The 24,607-nt window shown below is 31.5% G+C and overlaps 1 pseudogene across 1 annotated transcript in view; it reads left to right on the plus strand.

The window, feature by feature from the left end:
- The first annotated feature begins 749 nt into the window (after nt 1-749).
- LOC143245809 (solute carrier organic anion transporter family member 3A1-like) overlaps nt 750-24,607 on the plus strand; it is a 33,640-nt pseudogene continuing 9,782 nt past the window's right edge. Inside the window, exons 1-10 of the transcript XR_013025695.1 lie at nt 750-847; nt 3,073-3,220; nt 4,620-4,797; nt 6,214-6,410; nt 8,125-8,308; nt 11,873-12,066; nt 12,753-12,917; nt 15,074-15,154; nt 20,428-20,545; nt 23,365-23,539. The product of XR_013025695.1 is annotated as a solute carrier organic anion transporter family member 3A1-like (transcript). The remainder of the gene's footprint in view (nt 848-3,072; nt 3,221-4,619; nt 4,798-6,213; nt 6,411-8,124; nt 8,309-11,872; nt 12,067-12,752; nt 12,918-15,073; nt 15,155-20,427; nt 20,546-23,364; nt 23,540-24,607) is intronic.

The following is a 24,607-nucleotide window of genomic DNA, read 5'->3' on the forward strand; positions in this document are numbered from 1 at the left end:
TTTTTTTTTCAGATCATCTGACTCTTTGTCATTTCACTTCCTTATTTCACCTTTTGAGATCTGTTCATTTGTTTCTATGTTTACCAATTACAGAGTGATTTCGTTGATGACCTTGGCCTTTACATTTGATGTTTTACATTTCTTTCTGTTTTTACAATCTTCTGATCTCTCAAATCACTTGCCCTCCTTCTCAATTTTCTCTTGACTGGAACCTTGTAGCTCTCAGGGCTTCATCTTCTCTATTAGAAGTTTTGACAATCCCACTCTTTATATTAACGTAGCTCGGGCTTTTATAAGCCATTAGAAGTTCTTTGACAACTTGTTTTATATTATCTGTCTCTTAAGATACATATATTCTCATTTCTTGCAGGAGACATTGTTTTTATAGTTTCCTTACATGCATCCTGTACTCTTTTTTTCACAGAGACAGGTTGAGTTTATTCCCAAACCACTATTTCTTCCCACTACTTGGTCTGCCTAAAAGGCAATCAGATTTTTCTCCTTTCATCCTTGATCAGTGTCTTCTCTGTGCATTGGTTCAGACTCTGATCATCTTCTCTTCTTTCCAAGATTTCCATTTCTCTTCCATTTTGACTGAACAAGTTAAGCAGTTATTGTCTAGCCCTTCATGAGAGTTGATGATTCTTGTCTTTTTGATCTTGTCTCCTGTTAGGTTTACTCATTTCACTACTTCTATTATTCTTGGCTATTGATGTCTCCTGGTTGAAATTTTATAAACAGGGTTGTGGATGTTCTGTATACATTTGTCTCATGCAACTTACATCACGTTACAGTTTCATTCTCTCTGTGGTTACCATTCTCCAGTCTTCCCAGAGGCTCTGAGGAGGTGAGTTTTTGACAGTTGGTTTTCTTTACAGTTTTGTCTTTTTTAATCACAAGAGCAAATATACAAATAAAAATAATACACAATACCAATATACAAGCAGACCAGAAAGACCAGGGAACCCACCAAGTGGCTTGTGCTGCATCAGAGTGAATACTTTTTATATTACAAAATTTGAATATGGAAATCAGAAACCCTCTGATCTCATCAGTATCTACAGAGATATGGTTTCCACAAAACTATGCCAGTGGTATGTATGTATGTGTGTGTATATATATATATATACTACTCTCCCACTCATATATTACAGGATATAAAAAATGATTGGTTGTACTAATCACCACAATACAGCTTCTGCTGTCCCTTTTTTTTAGTGATTATGCAAATGAGATGATTCCTCTTCAGTTAATTTACCTTTCTGGTGTGAATTTGTCTTTCTCTCTTATCTATTGCATCTCTATTCTCAAGCCATTGGATTGTTTTCAGGGTGTAATCCCATTAATAGATGTACATATGGGTCTAAAGTATGATATATTATACAGGCAACCATCAACACTAAAAGTTCTTCTTGGGATGCAGTTCTTGTATGATTGATCCCTGAACTTGATATTCTTGTAAGTATTTCAACATGTTGCCTGAGGTATTAGCTACCTACTTAGTGGAGGTGAGTATCTATCTCAAATACATTTTCAGGTGAGGAAGATGTTGATCTCTAAAACTAATTTCATAATTTTTGTTTACAGGTAGTGTTCTCTCATTGTACATAAGATAATGTATGGACCTTTCACACAGACAGATCTCAGCTGGAACCTAGAAACGTTATCACACTACTGCATTTTCTATTTCTCTTGGTTTAGACTTTTATTTTGGAGCGTAACTTTTTTGTGTTAACAACACAAACGTTGTTCCAGAACTCTACTACAAATTCATTCCATTCATTAACAAACCAGAAAGAACCAAATTCCAATTATAATATGCACATTTTATACTTGTTACAGAATTGATAGCTGCAGATTCAATATTTATGAAACGTTTTTTTAATAGATTTATTTATCTATATATATTCTAGTATTTTTCATTTCTTTGTTGGAAGCATGTTTTATTAAGTGATTTTCAGATATTTCCTGGTTACATTTTTTTAAGTAGCATGGTTAATGGTTAATTATGTATTTCAAAACCAAATTCAGTTTCCCTTTATTTGTAGAGATGTTTTTGCTGTGGGTGTGTAACAGAAAATTAGGTTATTTTCACCAACATTATGATGCAATTATTATTATGTGGATATGGCGTTATTCTCCTAATTTTGTTGATGTAATACTTTGTATTTGTCTAAAATCTTTATTTTATCATTTTTGATGTACGTAACCTAAAGGCTGATTCTGACCCTTATAAGTAGGGTTTCTAATTTTGTTGCACTTGTCTTTTATTCCTGTTAACTTTTTTGGCTGGAAATGTTGGAAACTTTATTCACATTTCTAACTTTCTACACTTGTTTAACCTGTTGACTGCCAAGTATTTCAGCTGCTGCAGAAACTCTGAACCAAGTTTAAAATACAACTCTAATGCTTCTTTGTTTTGTAACCTTTTACGTGTCGCCATTTTGGATCGAAAGTGAAACAATATGCAAGTAGGTCAAATGCATGTATGGTGCTGACATCTAGCGTTGAAGTTAGGTATTATTGAGAACGAATTAACTCGTCCGTGGCACTGTGTTACTGAACAGCTTGGACAAGTTATCTCGTCTACGGCACTGAACAGGTTAAGAAGTGTGAGTGTAGTGGCCAAAACCCTTGGCTCTATTCTATTGGATACTACTATCTTCCATTTTTTTACATACTGCATTATTTGGCCTAATGAAAAAAAATGAAATTGCTCTAAGTCATCTTCGTTGAATTCTAAATAAGCTTCTGAGTCACCTTTGACTTATTACATGGAGGTTGTCATCTTTTGACCTTTTGACCAGTAGTTGTGAAGACATTTTGTTTTTCCAATCAGTTCTAGCCTTGCACTGTTTGGTAACTCCAGTCTGAACTAGGATTTTACTTGTTGTTTATTGTTTCACAGAATCAGGGATTACATTCCAATATGTTGTATAAGGAAACCAGAACTATTAATTTTTAAATGTCTCCATAGCTGTTTATTCTTATTAATGAAACTGTTTTCTTTCACAGAGAAATAACATGTTGAAAGGATCCCTAATCCTAAAAATAGTTTTTTCTTCTTCTAAGTGTGATCACCACTATAGAAAGAGATTTTCCATACCTAGCCGTGTGCTGGGTGGAATTGCAAGCACTTTTGAAATTGGGAACTTGTTAACAATCATATTTGTAAGCTATTTAGGAAGTCACAGGCATATTCCTGTTTGGATTGGAAAAGGTATGACTACTTTAAAATTTGCCGTAAGCATTAAAATAGATGTTGTATAATATTTATCTATGGTTAGTTCAATTCAGAACATATTTTTGTTATCTTTGTTTTTGTGTAAACTGATTTATGCCATTATTTTGATGAAATCTATGAATTTGACACGTACAAATGTGTAAGATGACAAATATTTTTAGCAAATAATAATAAGAAAATAGTTTGTTATCATTTGTATAGACATAGACCAGTCAGAAAAAAAAATCTCATAACAGTTTTATCATGTCTAATGTTTTTCTAATGTGGCTAAAATTTAGAATATGTTAAACCATTATAAACTTTTGGTAGTCATGCTAAAGATGTTTATTTAAGCCACATAAAAGTTTCATATACAGATAATGGTACAAATTATCTTATTAGTTTGTCTTGAAGTTTATATTAAATGGACTTGTTATTAACCTTCATGAAATATGCATAATGTGATAATGTAGGACAGTATGACACTTAATAATTGTAATTTTTGGAATGCAGTTATGCTTGATCAAGTGCATGTTGAGTTTTATTTAGAGTGTAAGAAAATGTATTAAAAAATAGTAACAGAGTGCTTAATTTTAAGTGTGTGTAGTACATAGAAATATGTTGCAGATGAAGAGCAGTTAACCTTAATATATAACATATTATAATCTACATTTTTAAATATGAGTTATCCCAGTTTTTATATCATGTATTATTGTTTGAACAATTTATTGTACATGATGCTAATATTACAAAAATACATACATTATTATAAGATCTGTCTACATGAGTATTTTTTAGAACGAAGATCTTTCCTAAAGCTGAAAATAAAGTTTTATAAAGAAATATATTTAAATGTGACAAACCATTTGACCCTAATGACTAAAACTACATATTATCTATCTATGTGTTAACAGAAAAAATATAAAACCTGAAAGAATATTGTTGTGGCAGTTGTGGAATCTGGCAACGTTATTTTCTATCTTAAACAGTTTTGCCTTTTGTCAGAGGTACCTTGAGAAAGTAAACTTTAAAGATGTTTTAACATCATCCATTTATCCTTTAATATTTAGCCAAACATATTTTTGGCAACATTTTCCCAATAGCGACCTAAATAAATAATTTCTTCTTACATTATTTCTTCCACATAAATTACTGATTTAGTTATATGTAGAACATGTAAGCTGGGGATAATATTATTCAAACTAAGTGATTTGTTTAAAGTATTGATCATAAAAGCTAAGAAAAACACCAAACATTTATAGAAAAAAAGTAATAACATTTGATATGAAGAAATGAAATATTTCTTGTTTCATAGTATTGTTAATGTTTTTACATTCATGTGAGCTTTATTTTTGTAAACTTAAAAATGCACTTAAAGCACTTTCCATATTTTCAGGCTGTCTTATAATGGGTATAGGTTCTCTAGTATTTTCACTCCCATACTTTCTGGATCTGTCAATTTCCAGTTATTTTAGTAAACTTCGGGCTAAATGCTTCCGCTTGTTGGATGAAAACACGTGCCGGATATCTCCAGTGGCCGTCCAGCCTGTCCATGCAGAACTTCCAGGTGGTAGGTAAGTTTTTTTTTTATATTATCACATATTGAAAAGTATCTTCTTTCCAATCTGATTGAACAACCATTACTATGATAGAGCTTGAATATATGGATTGTAAAAATTAATTTTGTAAGTGAGCCATTTTAATGTGTAGAGTAATTTTGAGTTATATATCATTGATTTGTAAAACAAAATTTCTGTTATGGTGTACAACAACCCATCTTTTTGTACTCATGTGAATTCAAGGTTTGTATTTTTAGTATGGTTCTTTATTGTAAGTTTATGTACAAGTATATTACATGTATAAACAAAACTTGTACAAGAATCATGAGTGAGGTCAAAACATAATTTCACAATCTTTGACATTTGTCACAATGTTATCATAAGTTATAGAGCATGTATAGAGTACCTTGAATATTTGAAACATAGTAATAATAACACTGCACAACAATGTTTTGAAAAGTTTTGCTTCCTGAAAAGTTTTTTTGCTGATTGTGACATGTACCTGGTGGGTATACACAAATATAGTTTTGGTTTTGCTTCATCACTTAGGAACTCCGAGAAATAGACAGTTAACTGTTTACTGGCAATAATGTATTTAATTGCGTTTTTATTTCTAATACGCTATTAAGTTCAACATAATTAAAAGTGTTTTCGTTTGTATTCAATATCCGGTGCATCCGCGTTGCAGTGTCCAACAGTAGTCAGCAAGCATTGACAGATTCCAGTTGCCCTGATATCGTTTTTTCATTGTAGCAATGTCCTGGTGAAACTGAAGATTTTGATGAAACGGTACGTGATGGGCAAATTTGGATGTGATTTTCGTGCTAAGCAGCCAAACATCTATAAGGAACATCCAACAGTGTTCAAAAAGCAAAAACTTTGTTGTGTAGTGTAATAAGTAACTAAATGTTTTGATTATAGTTAATTTGCAAAATATTTGGGGTTCAATTTCATAATTTTGAAGATATTGTGAAGGATTATAGATTTTTCTTCCCTCTTTATAAATATTTTAAAGATATTTTAAGAGTTATTGATAGTATTTTTGTTTTCTCTTATAAAAATTTGTTTATTGTACAGAATTTTTTTATAATTGAAATACTGTGCTCAAGAACTTACACCAGGTAGAGTTGCAAACATTCCTCAATACCTTTGATTCAAGGATTCAAAGCTATTAATTATATTGTGTGATGAGACTTAGAAAAATTCTTATGTTATATTAACATCTGCGACACTTTGAGGTAAAAAGTTGAATGGTCTTTTGACAAGCATATTCATTTTGAAAAAAAAATTAATTGAATAGCTTTTATTTAGGAAATTTGACAGCTTTGTAATTTGAGTAATAATTGAAATGGAAAAATGTTTTGTTTAATTAATATAATATGTTACAGAGTCACAAGTATTAATGTATGAATAACTTTTGATGTTCTACAGTCACTTTGCCATTCAACCATCAAGCCCTGATGTGACTTCGTCTAATTGTCAAGAGGGCACATCGTTCAATGCATTGTACATCTTAATCTTCATGATTTCCCAGGTTTTGATTGGCTGTGGAGGGTCACCTATTTTCACTCTGGGCACCACTTACATAGACGATCATGTTAAGAAAGAAAGTTCTTTGATGTATATAGGTGAGAGCTTCTCAATTTCAATGTATGCAAAGGCGTCTAATTGCACGTATTCTATTAATGTCAGATACTGTATACTGTTTGTTTTTTTATAAAGATTATGGAAAATGTTTTGAAAGGATTTAAGAAGCAATTTCTTTTATTATAAATTTCATGTACCAGACTTCATGAAACACTTGTATGGTTTTATACATTATACCAGTTTAAATTTCTTTTTATACTTGTATGAGAGGATGCTAATCGATTAGTTCTGTATAGTAAATCTAGAAACAACATTAACTAACCATTAATTATTTTTTCTCGTAATATTTTCAAAAGCAACAACACCAATATATGATCATATTACAAAACTTTCTATGAAAAAGAGATAAAAATGACACAAAACAGAAAACATACTGGCTTAATTTTTTTATAAAATGACAGCGGGTGTTTATATGACTATATTATATGGTAAAATATTTGGAAATTCATATCATTATATACAATGAGCAACTGCTTTAATGTAAAATAAATTAAAAAGCTCGTAGTGTTATAATTTCAGCTGATGTCATACGATTAGAGACTTGTTAGTTGATTAAGCTCCATACCTAAATCTTTAAAATGATGGAAAATATGACAGTGGAAATCTTATTTTAGTCTCTATAAAGTATCATGCAATGAAAACTTAAGTGTTGTTCTCTAATGGCAAATTTTATTAGATTTACACACACAAAAATTGGAAGTATTATTAAGGAAAGATAATGCCAGAATTAATTGTAATATGTTGTAAGATATGGTTGTAATATTTATTAAACTCTTATAAAAAGAAAAAGAAACAAGTGGAACACTTCCATGAATATTCAAACGAGGACAATTTAGCAATGTTACTGTACATGTATATAATATGTTATGGGAAAACAGTGCAGTTATGTATAAACAATTTGAAAGAAAGAAAAAAAAACATTGTAATTAAGTTACAATGGTTTTGATAATTTCAGTTTGAGATCTCAACTGTATAATAATGAATATATTACATGTTTCTCTGAGTGCTCTCTTTTTAGAATAGCTATGTTTCCTTTGTAAGTTAGATTATTACCAAAGTAATTAGTGAATGTTGCACTTAAGCTAACTGGACCAAAATCGTGCTGTTTAAGATAATGAGAATTGTGACTAGCCAAACTGAAATGATCAATAAGTTATAGTTATTAAGTTATTAATATAAATAGTTATATTTATGTGTAAATATAAATAGAAAGTTAAAGTGTACAACATAATAAAGATATAAAGTTATAGAAATTTGATGTTTAATTTTGGGGAAAAAAAGTATTGTAATTTCAAAATTCCACAAGACTGGAGAGTGTTGTGATGTTACAATAGGATAAACAAACTGATGAAAAGACACTTATATTCTACACATTTTATGAGGTATGAGAATCAATATTAAATATTTAAATTTGGACTTTGTTTAAATGTATTATGAAAATAAAGCTGCTTCCCTAATAGGTAGTACTTATTTTAATATTTCAAAATTTGGACTTGTATTATCGATATGGTGTTCATATTTTTTTAATGAAAACACCAATTTCTTGCAATAATTAAAATCAAACATATTTAGAAATAAAGTACTTTTTGAAGTAAATTAAGGTACTACAAATGAATGACATGGATAGAAAATATTTCTGTTTTATATAAATGTACTGATACTTTATGTAATAGTTACATCTGAAATCTTTTACAGGGTGTATGTACAGTACGTCTGGTCTTGGCCTTGTTTTTGGTTTCCTTCTTGGTGGATACTTTCTTTCCATTCATGAAGATGCTATCTTATATGACACTGTGCCTTATGACATACATCCAGGCAGTCCCGTTGGGTTGGAGCATGGTGGGCGGGATTTGTTCTTTATGGATTCTTGTTAACAATGGTGAGTTTGGTTGCTAAACCTACTGTAGACTGGCTTTCTGGTTTTATTTGTGGTATATTTAATTAATAAGTTTTTATTTGTATATTTTTTTAACCCCTGTATTTTGAGAATTTATTATTTTAAAATAAAATACTTGTATGTAATTAAATAAGGATTTATTATATTATTCATATTTTAAACTTTCAATTGTTTTTTTGTAGTTATTTATCTTATTTTTATCTTTTGTGTTATTTCACTAAGTGATGAATAATTTGTGTAAAATGCCTGATCATATTTGAAAATTTATGAATTCAGAGTCAAGTTCATCCTTTCATTCCTAAACACTGACATAATATATATTTCATCATTAATTAGATTCTGTTTCTGTTTATTAGTCATTTGTACTGCCTATTAAATCGATTAAATAACATTCTGATTTCTGATGATTTCTTTGTCTCAGGTTTCAGTAAACAAACAGTTGATTGTGTTATTTATTATATGTAAAAAGGTTACAAAACTACTCCCTTGTACCTTTTATCTGAAGAGTATACGATAGGTTAAGTGGGCTTTATAATAGTGATGTTCCAGGCTCCATATTGTCCTTGTTACTACTACTTTATACTACGTATTATGATTTTCTTTGGGTTAAGTTTCTGTAAAAGACAGCAAAGAAAGTCAGTATCATTATTTATTGGTTCTTCATGATGGTAATCTTCTTACCATTTGTATTGTTTTATATTAGGTGCAATAGTAATTAGTATTTTAATCAACTGTATTTATGACTAGAATCTAAATAGACACCTGTAACTTCAGCTGGCCTTATACGTAAGACATCTTGTTGATTTTCTGATGCTTATATGTGTAATAGTTAATATATTGGCGGAATTCAGTCGGCTCTCTTCATTACGTGATAGTATCCAAGGGGTTTGTCCTTATTCGTGGCTGATCTTCACAAGCACCATTGTTGGTTTTCCCATTTTTCTTTATATTAAAAAAAATTCAAACAAAGCTTTCAAACTGGTCTTTTGAACTTCTCTTTACTGTCTTGAGTCACTTTCTTCATGTTTATGTTTATTCAAAGATATAATGTTCTTGTCAACCACAAATACAGCCACTTTCTCCTTGTGTATATTCATTCAAAGATATAATGTTCTTGTTAACTGCAAAAACCTTGACTGCCTAAGACCAGATATAGCTTTGTGGTAAGCATGATCAGACTGTGAATCTGATGATTGAAGGTTCTTGACCCATTGCTGCAAAAACACCCTCTGCGCTCTGGAGATGTAAGTATGCTATTTGAGTGATGATTAAACTCCAGAATTCAGTCAGGTGAAGATAACTTAATGTTAGTGGTGATTGCCTTTCACTAGTTTTTTTCCTTCTAATCTTATCAGTTCAAAATTATGGATTAGTATATGCAGAGAGCCATTTATGTGGTCTTGTACAGATTTTCTAAACCAAAGAAGCAAATATTTGAGTCCCTTTGAAATTGCTATTAGGCTTATTGTATAGATGCTTGTTAAACTTGTTAACAAAATGTCTTATATTTACACACTTGGATGCTTTTATGATTTGAATTGATTTCTTTGGGAGAATGCATGATGTAATTTCTTGCTGGATTAGCATGTCTAGACCAATTAGCCATTTTTTGATTTGATCTCGAGGTGTTTTAATGTCAGTTGTTATAATAATTCAAACATTTCAAGCATTTGTTATGAGCTATTTAGCAGAAACTTTTAAGAAGTTAAATAGTGTTTTTACAAGGTACTTTGCATTATTCTGATGTGTATTCTTGTTCTGAACAGCATTAGTACACTGATAATGGACATGGACTTTCAGGAGGAATTTGTGAGAAGGACAGTTGAGCAAGTTATTTAACATCCCTGAATAAACTTTATAAGAAATTGTTTTTCTTTATTTATTTCCCAAGTTATAAAAAAAATGACTAAAATTATTTAAATTTTTATGTTGTAAGTTTTTCATCCTGCTTACGTGTGTATTACAACCATTACTCAGAGATACTAACCTAATACTGTAATTTTTTGTGTAGCTGTTGGATATTGTCAGACATTGTATTGAGGCTATTTTGTTTTAGGTTTTTTTGCTAAAGGAGGAGGCTAAAAAAGTTCCTGAAACAGAGAACATTTCTGTTCTTTTATAGACTTTTGGTATGCATCACCCAGAATGGATGATTGTCATAATATTTAGTATGGTAACTCAAAACTGTCCAACAGGGTACATGAGTTGTTTTGTTCTAGGGTTTATATTGGAAAATGGTAAAAAAAACCCCAAAAGAACTAAATAGGGCAATTTCCACTTTTTTATAGGATCCTGGCTTCCATCAGTCATAGTTGGCTGGTTCAATAATCATAATTTTTTTTGTATAGTAACTGGCAACTATCCAATGATGTATATAGAATGCTTTGTTTTAGAATTTTTTCACACATGGGAGATTAAAAATACCATGAAATAGGGCACTTTCCCAATTTTTATTTTCTAGACTTTTCACTTTCAACTTAAAGATGCAGTTCTTAATCTGTTAAATAAGTAAATTAGTAGTTTTCACAAAGCAGGGTATGCAATTAGCATCTGATGAAGTCATTAGGGATTTAACAACAGAAGAGAGAAGGAAGGGAAACATTATCCATAATTGACATTTATACAGTTTTCACTTCCTCAGTAGGCATCTTCAGTCAATTATCATTAGTATTTTCAAGTTGGTAGCGAGATGAATAATTTGTGTTAGTATTCTATTCATTTGCTTTGGAAATAAAAACTAATGTAGCCTCACATGCTTCATATAGTAAATAAGAAATAAAATCTGAATCACTCATTTAAATTGCTGAGCTCAATTTGCTTTAGGTTTTTAAAATTCAAGAGAACATCTTGCTAACGTTCTTTCTTGGAATTAAAACAAATTATTTATCTCAAACTAATTGTAGTTCTTGCTACGTCTAGTCTCACTAATTTGTGGAACTTTCTTAGAAGGAAAAAACTAGGTGTTAAAATTTTTACTTGTGATTTAAGAAAAAGTAGATAGTTATATTTAATTGGAATTGTTGAATAGAGAACTGACTATTTATGTAAAAGAAAAAAAGCAACAAACTTTTCTGAACTTATCTAGTGTCATTGTCTAAACATATTCTTTGTAGAATTTTTTTGACATTTTCAATCAAATTAGCATGCCTATCTTTAAGAAAAATCTTAATGTAACACTTGAATAAGATAAATATCTGCTAAACCAGATAAAGATACAAAATTTGTATATTAAAGAATGACATAATAACAAGAAATAAATTAGAATTCAAAAGTATGCTACTGTATAAAGATATCTTTGTATTTCTTTAATACGATCGATCCATTTAGATATGTTGTTAAGCTGTAGTATCTTATCTCTTGAATAATAGCGTCTGGGATTCTAATGGCTTTGTTAGAAAGTTTTATTTCACTGTGAGTTGCTAGTAGGATTAAGTGTGTTGGTGTTTTTAAGTTCTCAGTAATTCAGTTTCCAGTTGTAGGTGGATGAAAGCATTTTCTAAACATCTACACACATATACATATGTATACATATTTTTTTTTGTATAGATTTCTATTCCATTTTTTGCATTTCCAAAAACACTGAAGAAAGAAAAAGAACGCTTGATTTTAGAAACTCATGAGCTTTCACCATCAAAAGAGTCCCATATTCAAGAAGAATTACACATGCCTGGAGAAACACAGCGAATCCTTCTGTTTCTAAAGAGGTTGAAAAGAAACAAAATATGGAAAAGATGTTAAAGGTTTGTTTAATTTCCAGTATTTTAAAGGCTTGTGCTAAATAGTGATGGTTATGCAATTTTTCAACATTTGGATATTTGGAACATCTATTGGTATCCTAGATTTGATATTTATCATTTAATAGTACTATGAGATATAACCAGCTTCATTACAATAGTGTTTTTGGATGATATAATTCTATTTTGAAATTAAAAGCCTTTATTTTTCAATATGGGAATTGTTTTGAATTACTTGGTTTCAGAGTCAGTTGCTGCCCTAAATAGTCTACACTGTGGAATATTTGGTTTCTTTGGATAACATTGAAGGATTCTTTGAATGTTATGTCCATTTGGTTGTAAATGGTTTAACAATCTTGCTGTATAAATGTTTTTTTTTTGTAAAGGCTGTAAAATGATCCTCCAACTACAAGTTTATGTGTGACAGCATTGTACTGTCAAATGCTTGAGAGTTTGATGTGAACTACATTTATTTGTCGTAAATATGTAACACATGGTTCCTTTCTCACATCTGTAGAGATGCCATTATATTAATGGACACAAATCATTTGTGGAACAACATTTTGTAGCATGTTTTATAGACTTTTCAATACTAATTTCTGGGAATTCCAAAGTAGGAGAAGTGATGTGTTATTATTATTTGTCTGTTTTTGTGCTTAATGTTGTTTATTTTCAATTTTTTTACTTCTCAGATATTCCAGCATCTATGTGGCATCTAATAAGTAACCCAATCTATATAATCACCTGCCTGGGTGCCTGTATGGAATTATCTATTGTTAATGGCTTCATCATTTTTCTTCCAAAATACTTGGAAACACAGTTTAACCTGGACAAATCTGAAGCTAACGTGTTCACAGGTATGGTGAGAAACGGTATCAGCATCTGTTAATACATGTTAGGCATGGTAAGAACGGTATCAGCATCTGTTAATACATGTTAGGCATGGTAAGAAACGGTATCAGTATCTGTTAATACATGTTAGGCATGGTAAGAAACGGTATCAGTATTTGTTAATACATGTTAGGCATGGTAAGGAACGGTATCAGTATCTGTTAATACATGTAAGGCATGGTAAGAAAGCGGTATCAGTATCTGTTAATACATGTTAGGCATGGTAAGAAACGGTATCAGCATCTGTTAATACATGTTAGGCATGGTAAGAAACGGTATCAGTATCTGTTAATACATGTTAGGCATGGTAGGAAATGGTATCAGCATCTGTTAATACATGTTAGGCATGGTAAGAAGCGGTATCAGCATCTGTTCACACGTGCTGTTATTGTAAATTAATCCTGAAATTGAACTGTTTAGGTTGTCAAAGTGTATTAAAGAAATTTCTTTTCTTTTTTTTTCCAATTGCCAACATATCTTAAACATATGTATTATAGTTAAAACATGCTTATATCATAAGTTGGGTAGAAGCTGGTCCAGCAGAATGAGCCATTGTTTATGACTTCCTGTGTAGTAAGTTGGGTAGAAGCTAGTTCAGTACAATAAGCCATTGTAGAATGGCTACAAGTCTCTAAAGTATGTGGTTAGCAGGATGTAGACTCACTTTCAGACTGCCAGTACACTTGGCTGGAGACCTGAATAGGGAGACCATTGCTGATAATGCTGAAAGTCTCCAAGGTGATAACAGTTTGACACAGTAGGTTCAATATAGTTAATTGGCCTCACCTTTCTAACAGAATAAATAGTTTAAAATACAAAATGACAATAAATAAGTAAGCAAATGGTCACAAGGGGTTGGACTTAAGGCTACATGACCAGTAGTGTGGTTTCTCATCTCCTATTCAGAAAACAACCCACATTAAGCAGTGTCTGTACCAAATGGACTGGCCAAATGACATGTAAAACACTGCAAGGATACTCAGCTGATGACCAAAAACAGAGTGGACATAGAGGATTTTTGTGAGTTGTCTCTCATTTATAATTAAGCCTGATTATTATTAATTGTAATTTTCACTGAAGATGTTTAGCTACTCTTGTGGTAAACATTACATAATTGATCACAGATGAACCATGCTTCAAATTGCAGCCAGATATGAGACAAATACACATTTAAAAAGTACTCTGGACCAGACATAACCAAACTTTTAGATATACAAAATACATATATGTGGTGCTGAGTGTGGAGGCATACTGACTGTAAACAGGAATCAGTATTGGTGGTCTTACTAACTTTTATGTACTGTGATATGGCACTATAAATGCCATATGTTATAAATGTTCAATAGGACAATCATTAGTGTTACCGTATGTAGGTTCAGTGCATCAGAACTTTCTTCTGATGGATGTTAACACATACCTTTTCGATGCTCCAATATTTAGCAACATCCTGGAAAAAGATGGTGTTGATTGAATGGATTTGGCAACACACTCAGCAGACTTTAAACTGATTGAACATGCATGACATGTTCTCAGGAGATCCTTCCCTCCCCCATGTATTGTTAATGAACAGGAAGAAACTGTGATAGAGGCGTGAACTATATTACCTATTAAACTCATTGATTCACTCATTTTAATTTTGTCTCATCAATATATGACTTCCATTGTGGTCCAAGACTGTCATGCATCTTTATAAGTAAGAGTTTTTCTGATTGTTCACTGGGTTGCAAGTTTATTACCAAATGAGCACTTGTGGGCATGGACTTCAGTTATTAGGTATCTACATATATCTAATGATTAGTTTTTTTTTTACATTTGTTTTTCATGAAATAAACTCAGGAGTGCTTCTGATATAGTATTTTGGTACATGTATACATATATCTTACAAGTCTGATAGCAGGCTTGTTTATACATGTTCAGTCAAATGTATAATATTTAATTAAAGTAAGACACATAGTTTAATGCATCAAAATACATACATTTTTTTTAAAGTAGTTAAGACAATAGTTTGTAAAACACATTGTAATCAGTAACTGTATATCACTGCTTAATGCTGAATAAGGCTTATTAAATTATATTATCTTTAGTCAAGTTGTGAAGAACTTTTCTGTTCCCTACCATGTAGGTGGGATTGCCATTCCTGGAGCATGTATTGGGATTTTCTTAGGAGGATATTTATTGAAGAGATTTCAGCTGAGGCCAAAAGGTGAGAATGTGGGTTTCAGATGTTAATTTTTTTTTTCTTGTTTGTTAACTAATAAATGTCAGTCAGTCAGTAGAACTACATGGAAAGGTGGTAAATGAAGAATATTGTTTCTATAGTATGAAGGATTTTGCACATTCAAGAATTTACAAGTGTTCATATCTTTAAACCTCTTTTAATTTAATGATAGCCTTTTAGGGTTATGGCTTCTGTATCCTATCATGTGTGCATTCTGTAGTTTTTACTTGCATATTTGTTGTATTTGTAGAAATGCAAAATAAATTTGTGAAAGTGCTATGGTTACAGATTTCTGTTTGCTTGCTTTTAAATTTATTGAAGATGTATCGTATGTAATGACAGTAAGGCTTATGATCCTATAACAAGGGAAGATCTTTGTACTTCTACATATCTTACTGTTAGTATCTTGTTACAATATTTTCTGAGCTCAAACACACAAACATGAACTATTGGATTTATTTGCATGTATATCATTCAGACTACACTACATTTCTTAGTTGATTATGTGATAAAGCCCTGCTGAGAATGTTCTCTGTTTTTCATTATCATATATCATGTTGACTTTTATCTGTTTAAGGAATATCAAAGATAATGTGAATTTATGTTTATAAGGAAAAATTAAAACAATAAATTTTATATTCATTTACTGTGCAGCAGAGTGGAAATTAATGTATTTCAGTTGCAAGTCCAGAATTAGTGTTGGGGGGGGGGGCAAAGTTTTGGAAAGATGGCAAAAATATGCTAATTCAAGTATCTACATTATAGGTGCCACAGGTCTGCATTAGGACTTCTGATGGGGTTCAGGAGCAATTCCTCTGGAATTTGTATATTTTTTTGTGGCATCTAAAATGTCATAAAATTATTTCTTATAATTTTAGTGTTAAACTTTCAAGAGTGGGATTTCAAAATATACTTCATATTTCAAGAAATCACAATAAAATAACTACCTGTTTGTGTGCTAAAATCATCGTGACATTTTCTTTTATTAACTTTCATGTGGGGGGCATTGACCCCCTATGATATATATATAAAATTGGTCTTGTTACCTAATTATTCCTAATCAATCTCTGGTATTGAAAAACTCTAAAATTGACTTGGAGAAGTGATTTATTTGGTTTTCTAATTTTGTTTCTTATTGTTACTGGTGAGGTAAATGTATGTAAAACTTCAATTTAACTTGACAATCAGGAAGATGGATTTTGTTTTTATAATAAAATGTTTTGATGGCAGCAAAGTAGCTGTAATGTGATGCACACATTACTATGCATCAAAATTAATTGGATGTTATTTTAACACTTTGCATCCTTTGACAATGTGAGAAATAATATAAAATAAACTGATTTTTATGATGATTTAACTTTAAAAAATGTAATTTTGGTTAATCAGGAAGTTTACTGGTTTCTTTGATTTTCAGTGGTGATTGATACTTTGTATGATCAGAAATTGTTTATAGAATTTCCTGGAATGTTTGTATAAATATTTTTTGAAAAATCTGAGAAATAGTTTATAATCAACAATAAGAAATATAAGAAATAAATCACAATAATTTATGTTTCTTAATTAATTTGCATGTAATTTCCTTTTAAATGAAAGTATACTTAAAAGTAGAATTATTATTTTAAAAATTTGTCTATGATATATTTTGAACCAACAAAAAAGTAACAATTTGATAACATTCTTGTGTTGTTGAATAAGTGTTAGACAATAGTATCATTGATTTGAGTATAAATCTAAAAAAAAGCATTTGATTGTAGACCTACATACATAATTGCTGATATGTTGCTTCAGTGATGTCATGGTTTAGGTTCAGAAAGAATGTGCTCTGATGTGTCCATTTTCATTTGTTTAATATTTTGTTTTCAAAAACAACATAATATAGTACCTTTAATGATATTTTTTAAACTATTGTTCAGTTAATGTTTCCTAAATTATACGATCCTAAATGGAATTTCTGATTGCAATTACCCAGTCTTGTTTTTTGTTATTGTGACTGATAGATCCATACATTTATTAAACTTCAACAAAGGTGACATTACATTTAATATGCTTTTATTTTCATTATTTCTTGCTGTAAAATATATATGTATATTTTACCATCACCTACCCAACTGCACAGAAGTTGCTTTAATTTTTAATAGCATCTTTTGTATCTGTTAAAGAAAGCTTTTCATGTTCATGTTAATTTTTGATATTACAAACAAATTTTTGTACTACTTTTAGTTATTTGAACATATTATATGTAATCTAAACATTAATCATTTTATCCACTTCTAGTAATTTTCATAAAACAAAATCTCAAATACCTACACGTTTTTGGTTATTTTTATAGCTTCTTAAAGCTGTTAATTTTTGGTGTGGATTATTATCTAGATTTTGTTTTGAATTACTGTTCAATTTCAAGTGTGTCATTGGTATCTAATTTATTACATAATTAGTCTGATTGTTAATATCTTTATTATTACTATTTTGCATGGTATTTTTAAATTAAAACTGTGTGGATCTGGTATAGTACTTACAAGATTAGCTATTCTTGTCGAATACTGCCCTTCATATGGAAATTTTTTCTTTTTACATGTCACAAGCCTTCTGCTCCCTCCTATTGGAATCCAGTGATTCCAATATGTCTCTCAAGTAAATCATCATGCATTGGTTATCCATATCCACCAATAGGAGCTTGAGATACTCACATGACATGTGGGGCTCCCTGTATATGCCTCTACTGCACTATTATTTCTTATTTGGCAGCACTTGTGCTTGGATGTGTTCCTTTTTGCTTGTTTATAGTTTCACATTTGTCTTTAGTTTATTCATGAAGTGGTCTTTAGTTTTTTCACTTTTAGTTTCAATTAAGACTTTTCCTTAACTTCCCTTTATTCCAAGTTTATTACAGTTGCATTGTTATTTATATTTTTAATTATTGGTTGTATGTTCCTCATTATGAATTTCAAAGCTCATGCTACCACTTTGGGGGTCACACCTGCGATTAACTCTGTGTCTCGGGTCTCAGGTGCAGGTGGCCCAGTGGGGTGATTTATTTCTGTTTGTTTACTAGGAGACTTAACATTATATGGGTCAACCTCTGTCTGTGGAACTCACCCCATTTCCTCCTGAACAAGTTGTGAGCCTTTTCAGGTGGGTGAGGACTTGGATCATCTATTTCCATCATCTGATTTTGCTGTATCTTCCCATGCCTCACTTGAAGAGTCAGTTAGGACTAATACAATCTTTTCAGATCTAGTGTCTCAGATTTGTGACATTTCAAACCTTTTCCTATTCCTGTAAACTGCATTTTCCTTACTACATGACCAATCCTCTCATCCATAGTTGGACTTTGCCCCTGGATACTTTGGTACATGCTGACCAATTTGTTTCACACGTAAATGACAGGATTAGCATGCATTGTCCATGTGGGCTTTGGATCAGTTCTCTCTTGCATATCATTGTGCAGATTGTCCTTTTCTTGATCAACATTTGTGTGGTTCCATTTTAGCTGTTTTGGGTGTGGCCTTTGAATCTTCTGTAAGTCTAACACATGCCCAATATTCATGCCTTCATCTTACCCTCACAACTCTTACAGTATCTCTATACCATTCATCTCCTCTCTGAGGCCCTCCATCAAAATTTTGAAGGTTTTTTTTGGGACATCCTCACCCTTCTTTTTGTCCATGTGTATCTTACTCTACTGTGGGTGTTTTCACCAGGCTTATGGAGGACCAAGATGGATGTCCCCAATGTTTATTTCCACATCCCTATATCACTACAGTCATTATTTATATAATCTTCAGTTCATCCACTATGAGGTAGTTTATCAATTTTGTGTCCTACTCTTTTGGACATGCTTTTGCTCTCCATTTTCTTGCTGTAGGGTGTCAGTTCCACTGTTATATGGATAATTGGCTTCTTCTGGCTCATCCAAAACTGAAGTCAGTCAGCCATACTCATCAGTTCCTTCTCGTGACTGCTCAAGTGGACTGGTTAATCAAATTGGAGAGATCCTTCCTCTAACCTACCCAATATCTTGTCCACTTGGGTGATTTTTTGACACTCATCTTGCTTGGGCACAACCTTCTCTATGACTTTGTTCTATAGAACTGTTATTTCTTCACATTCTTTCAGCTCCCTCACATTTTGCTCACAAAGTTCTAATACTTTTGAGGATGTGCTCTTCCATGACATCACTGGGCCCCTTTGGTCACGTGAATATTCTTTTAGAGGGCTCTTCATGATCAATGAAACCTTGCTCAAGATCCTTTACCAGTTCATGTTACCCTTAGTCCTATCCTGATGGATGATCATCTTCATCATTGGTTGCACAAGGCCCATATATCAACATGTGTCATGCTTTCTTCTCCTTGTCAGGGTTTAAATCTTTTTACAGATACATGAGTCAATCACCACGAGGCTTTGAGTCATTGCTCTGTAGATGAAATGTCTTTGTATATCAATATCATTGAGCTTTTTGTGGTCCGTTGGGCTGTAAATCACTTTGGCCTGGCATGGCTAGGTGGTTACAGCATTTAATTTGTAATCTGAGGGTTGCAGTTTCAAGTTACCATTACTCCAAACATGCTTGCCCTTTCAGCCATGAGGGGGAGGTATACCTTTGTCATTCCCTTGCACCATTCCCATCACCGAATTAATATAGGATTGTAGATAATCTTGTGAGTGGAGGGAAGTACCATATTGGAAGTTATAAATCCTGCTATACTGAAAATGTATTTCCTGTGGGTACTTCCCTCCACTTGCATTCCCCAACATTTCTTCCCACTTTACCAAACCTCAAAGTGATAGTCTGATAGAGGCACATAGAGGATGTCAATTGCATCAGGTATGCGACACTTGTATTGGTGGACATTTTATGTGAGAGGCATGTTGGAATGATTCAATTTCAGTAGGTTAAAACAGAAGGCTTGTGGCATCTATACAGAAAACATCTGCATATATGAGCAGTATTGGATGAGAATAGCTAACCTTGTGAGCAGAAAGAAGTACCTCTCAGAAATAACATTTTCATTATAGGAAAATTATAACATCAAAATGGAGAATAATCGGTAATGAAGAAGCTTCAACTGTACATGTTAAAAGTTGTATATTTTTAGCTATCAAAATAAAATTATTGAAAACTTTGTTTTTGTGTTTTTATGCCAACAATTTTTTGTAGTGTTTTTAGCTAATATATTAATTGATAGGAAATATATATATTTTTTTTTTACAAATCTGATGTTAATTTAGTGAATCATTCTTATGTGATATTTTAGGAGCCATCCAGTTTGTGTTATTTTTTAATATTCTTTCCATGGGATTATTCATTCTGCTGTATTTTCTTGGATGTGATAATATAAGGATGGCTGGTGCTACTTTACCGTATTTCAACAAGTAAGTACCAAGCTGTTGTTGACTCAATACAGAAAACAAAAGAAAGATGTTGGCAAAGTTCAGAGTGAAATTTTCTTAAATTTTTGTCATGATTTTGGAACTCTATCTCAATTAAAGCACATTTATTGCAAAACTGAGTAGCTCATGCCAGTGTAATGTGCAGTAGGAATGTATGAAAATATGAAAAGATTTAGTTCTTACATTTAATTACCCTTGTTTCATACCCAGAATGTTTTGCACAATATTAGTGAAAAAGTGAATTAGTTACTTTAACATTTGTTTGACTTTCTTATTTAAGAAGTATAATAAAAAAAAAACAACTTTTTAATTTCATAAAGACAAGTGGGGATAAATATATATGTAGCTTAGATAGTTATATTAATATAAAGAATTTTAATTCTACAAAATGTATTGAAACAAGAAAGTCAAAACTACGAAATCTGAGTTACTTAAATTCAAAACTTTTTATCCCTAATTTGGCTCAGACAAACAAAATTATAGTGATTTTTCAAAATAGGGATAACTTTTTTTTAATTGTAAGAAACTCAATTTTTGTTGTTTGTTTGTTATTAAGCACAAAGCTACACAATGAGCCATCTGTGCCCTGCCCACCAATGCTATCCAAACTCATTTTTAGCAGTATAAATTTGCAGGCCCCAGCATGGCCAAGTGGGTTAAGGCATAAGACTCGTAGTTTGAGGGTTGTGGGTTCAAACCCCAGTCGCACCAAACATGCTTGCCCTTTTGGCTGTGGGGCTGTTATAATGTGATGGCCAATCTCACTATTTGTTGGTAAAAGAGTAGCCCAAGAGTTGGTGGTCAGTTGTGATGACTAGCTGCCTTCTCTCCAGTCTTTCACTGCTAAATTAAGGATGGATAGCACAGATAGACCTCATGTAGCTTTGTGTAAAATTCAAAACAAACCTAAACTCTAAATTTACTGCCTTCCCAGCAGTTGAAGACAACCTGTTCCAAATGCCAACCATCCTGTGAGAAAAGTAAAACTGTCTTGACTGATGATGACTCCTACCATGCCAAAATTGATACTTGTTTTCCCTAGTCCTACTATTCTCACTTTTTAGTATGAAAAAAAAAGATGCATCAACACTATTAATTCTATTTACTTCTTAAACACTTCACTCAGGTCCCCTCTGACTTGTCTGTTTAAAAAAAAAGAACAGTTTGAAATATTTCAACCTTTTCTTGTATGATAAACCTTCCATCCCAGGTACCATTCTGGTACCTCTCCTCTAAACCTTTCTCAACAATTTAATGTCCTTCATAAAGTAAGGAGCTCAAGACTGAACACAGTATTCCAAATGTGGTCTAATAAGTTACCTATACAATGACATTAAATCTTTTCAGATTTATGTTAAATATTTCTATAGATACCAGTAGCAACAGCACTCTGCTTTGATGACTTAAGAGACTCATCAATCATTATGCCAAGTTCTTCATGACAATGCTATAATTATCCCATCCTAATTATATTTATAAATGAAATTATGATAAACCACATGCTTTTTCTTGTATTTATTATAATTGAAACCCATCTGCCATTTATTTGCCCAACTCACGAAATGATCTAAATCATCTTGTGAAGCAGTAGCATTGTTCTTACAGCTAGCAAGACTCAAGACCTTAATATCATCAGTAAATGTAAGTAATTTATTAACCATTCCTTCATTTATGTCTTTGATGGAAATCAAAAAGAGCAAAAGTCCTAAGACTGAGCCGTCTGGTACCTCACTTATAGCATTAATCAGATTTGTCTGAATTCCATTTGTAACAACCCTCTGCCTTCTTCCACCCAGCTACTCATCTTTCCAGTCAGCTAACTTATTATCCCCACACCTACCAAGATAATTAGTTCACAAGTATTTTATGTGGTACCTAGTCATATTTTTTCTGAAAGTTCAGAATCTGTAACCATACCCTTATTTACATATGTAATAACCTCTTCAAAGAATATCAATAGATTTGTAAGGCAATCTTTTCCTTTAGTGAAACTATCCAATAAAATTGTAAACCTTATGAAAAGGCTTGGCAAACCATCTTTTATCAGACTTTTTGAAACTTTTTCCCACAACTGAAGTACGATTGACGGTCCTATAATTACCGTAACAATTTTTATAACCTCCCTTAAAAAAGAAAACAAAATAAATGACATAGCTAACTTCCAATCCTCTGGTACCTGCCCACTATTTATGGACTTACAAACAAAGCAGCAAGTGACTCGTACACCAAATCCTTGATTTCCTTCAAAACTATTTAGTAAAATATTATCTGGCTCAAGAACCTTATCATTCTTTAAACTACCTAGTTTTATTTTAATAAACTCAAAGTTAATGCAATCATCTTGTTCCTTTTTGTTTCCATCTATCAACTGTTTCAGATATGCAACAGTGCTTAAATCTTTATTACATCTATGTACTAAGATCATTGAAATGTCAGTTACCAAATATTTACTCTGATAAGGTTTTCTTACAGTATGTTTTTAAAGGTTTAACACTGAAGCACCTACGGTGTGTAATATGCTCACTCAGCTCCAAAGTTAAAACTGAACTTTCTATTTCTACAATATTTTTTTACAGTTTGTTTTTATTTTACAGTTTTTGAGTTACTGTATTTGAAGGATCTTTATCCACAACCTTTTTAATTTAGTTTCTTTGATAAAAATAAATAATTCTTAAAAGTTATAAATAATTCTAGTTCATAAAATTATTTGAGATTTTTCTTTAGGGTTAGTTCTCTGACAGAGATGAACAAGTATTCTGTTTTGTTCACAAAGCATCTAGTATATGCCTTTTTTTTTTCAGCACTGAGCTTGAACACTTTCAAGTAAACCTTACTGCTGATTGCAATCTTGGCTGCCAGTGTACACCTAAAGAAATTGAACCAGTTTGTGGGCAAAATGGAATAACATATTTTTCTCCCTGTCATGCCGGATGTCGAATTGAAAGTGGTCGTAGTCAAGTGATAGGAATAGCTCAGGCAAAGAATTTCATTATATATACATATATATACACGCATTACATCAGACAGTTAATTCTCTTGTTACAGATATATACACGCATTACATCAGACAGTTAATTCTCTTGTTACATATGTATACACACATTACATCAGACAGTTAATTCTCTTGTTACAGATATATACACGCATTACATCAGACAGTTAATTCTCTTGTTACATATATATACACGCATTACATCAGACAGTTAATTCTCTTGTTACAGATATATACACGCATTACATCAGACAGTTAATTCTCTTGTTACATATATATACACACATTACATCAGACAGTTAATTCTCTTGTTACATATATATACACACATTACATCAGACAGTTAATTCTCTTGTTACATATATATACACACATTACATCAGACAGTTGATTCTCTTGTTACATATATATACACGCATTACATCAGACAGTTAATTCCCTTGTTACATATATATACATGCATTACATCAGACAGTTAATTCCCTTGTTACATATATATATACATGCATTACATCAGACAGTTAATTCCCTTGTTACATATATATACACTCATTACATCAGACAGTTAATTCTCTTGTTACAGATATATACACGCATTACATCAGACAGTTAATTCTCTTGTTACATATATATACACGCATTACATCAGACAGTTAATTCTCTTGTTACATATATATACATGCATTACATCAGACAGTTAATTCTCTTGTTACATATATATACACTCATTACATCAACAGTTAATTCTCTTGTTACATATATATACACGCATTACATCAGACAGTTAATTCTCTTGTTACATATATATACACGCATTACATCAGACAGTTAATTCTCTTGTTACATATATATACACACATTACGTAAAACAGTTAATTCTCTTGTTATTTTTGTGTAAGCAAATCTCATTTAATTTTTTTTATCTGTTGAAGGTATAACAAACTGGTATTTTTATTTAAAATTTTCTGTATTTTAAAGTCATTGAAAGGTAAAGTATTAATACATTCTAAATAAAAATAAGCTGTTGAAAACTTATCAGACATTATTTTTTT

Source organism: Tachypleus tridentatus, chromosome 3 (assembly GCF_004210375.1).
Source record: "Tachypleus tridentatus isolate NWPU-2018 chromosome 3, ASM421037v1, whole genome shotgun sequence".
Classification (NCBI taxonomy): domain Eukaryota; kingdom Metazoa; phylum Arthropoda; class Merostomata; order Xiphosura; family Limulidae; genus Tachypleus; species Tachypleus tridentatus.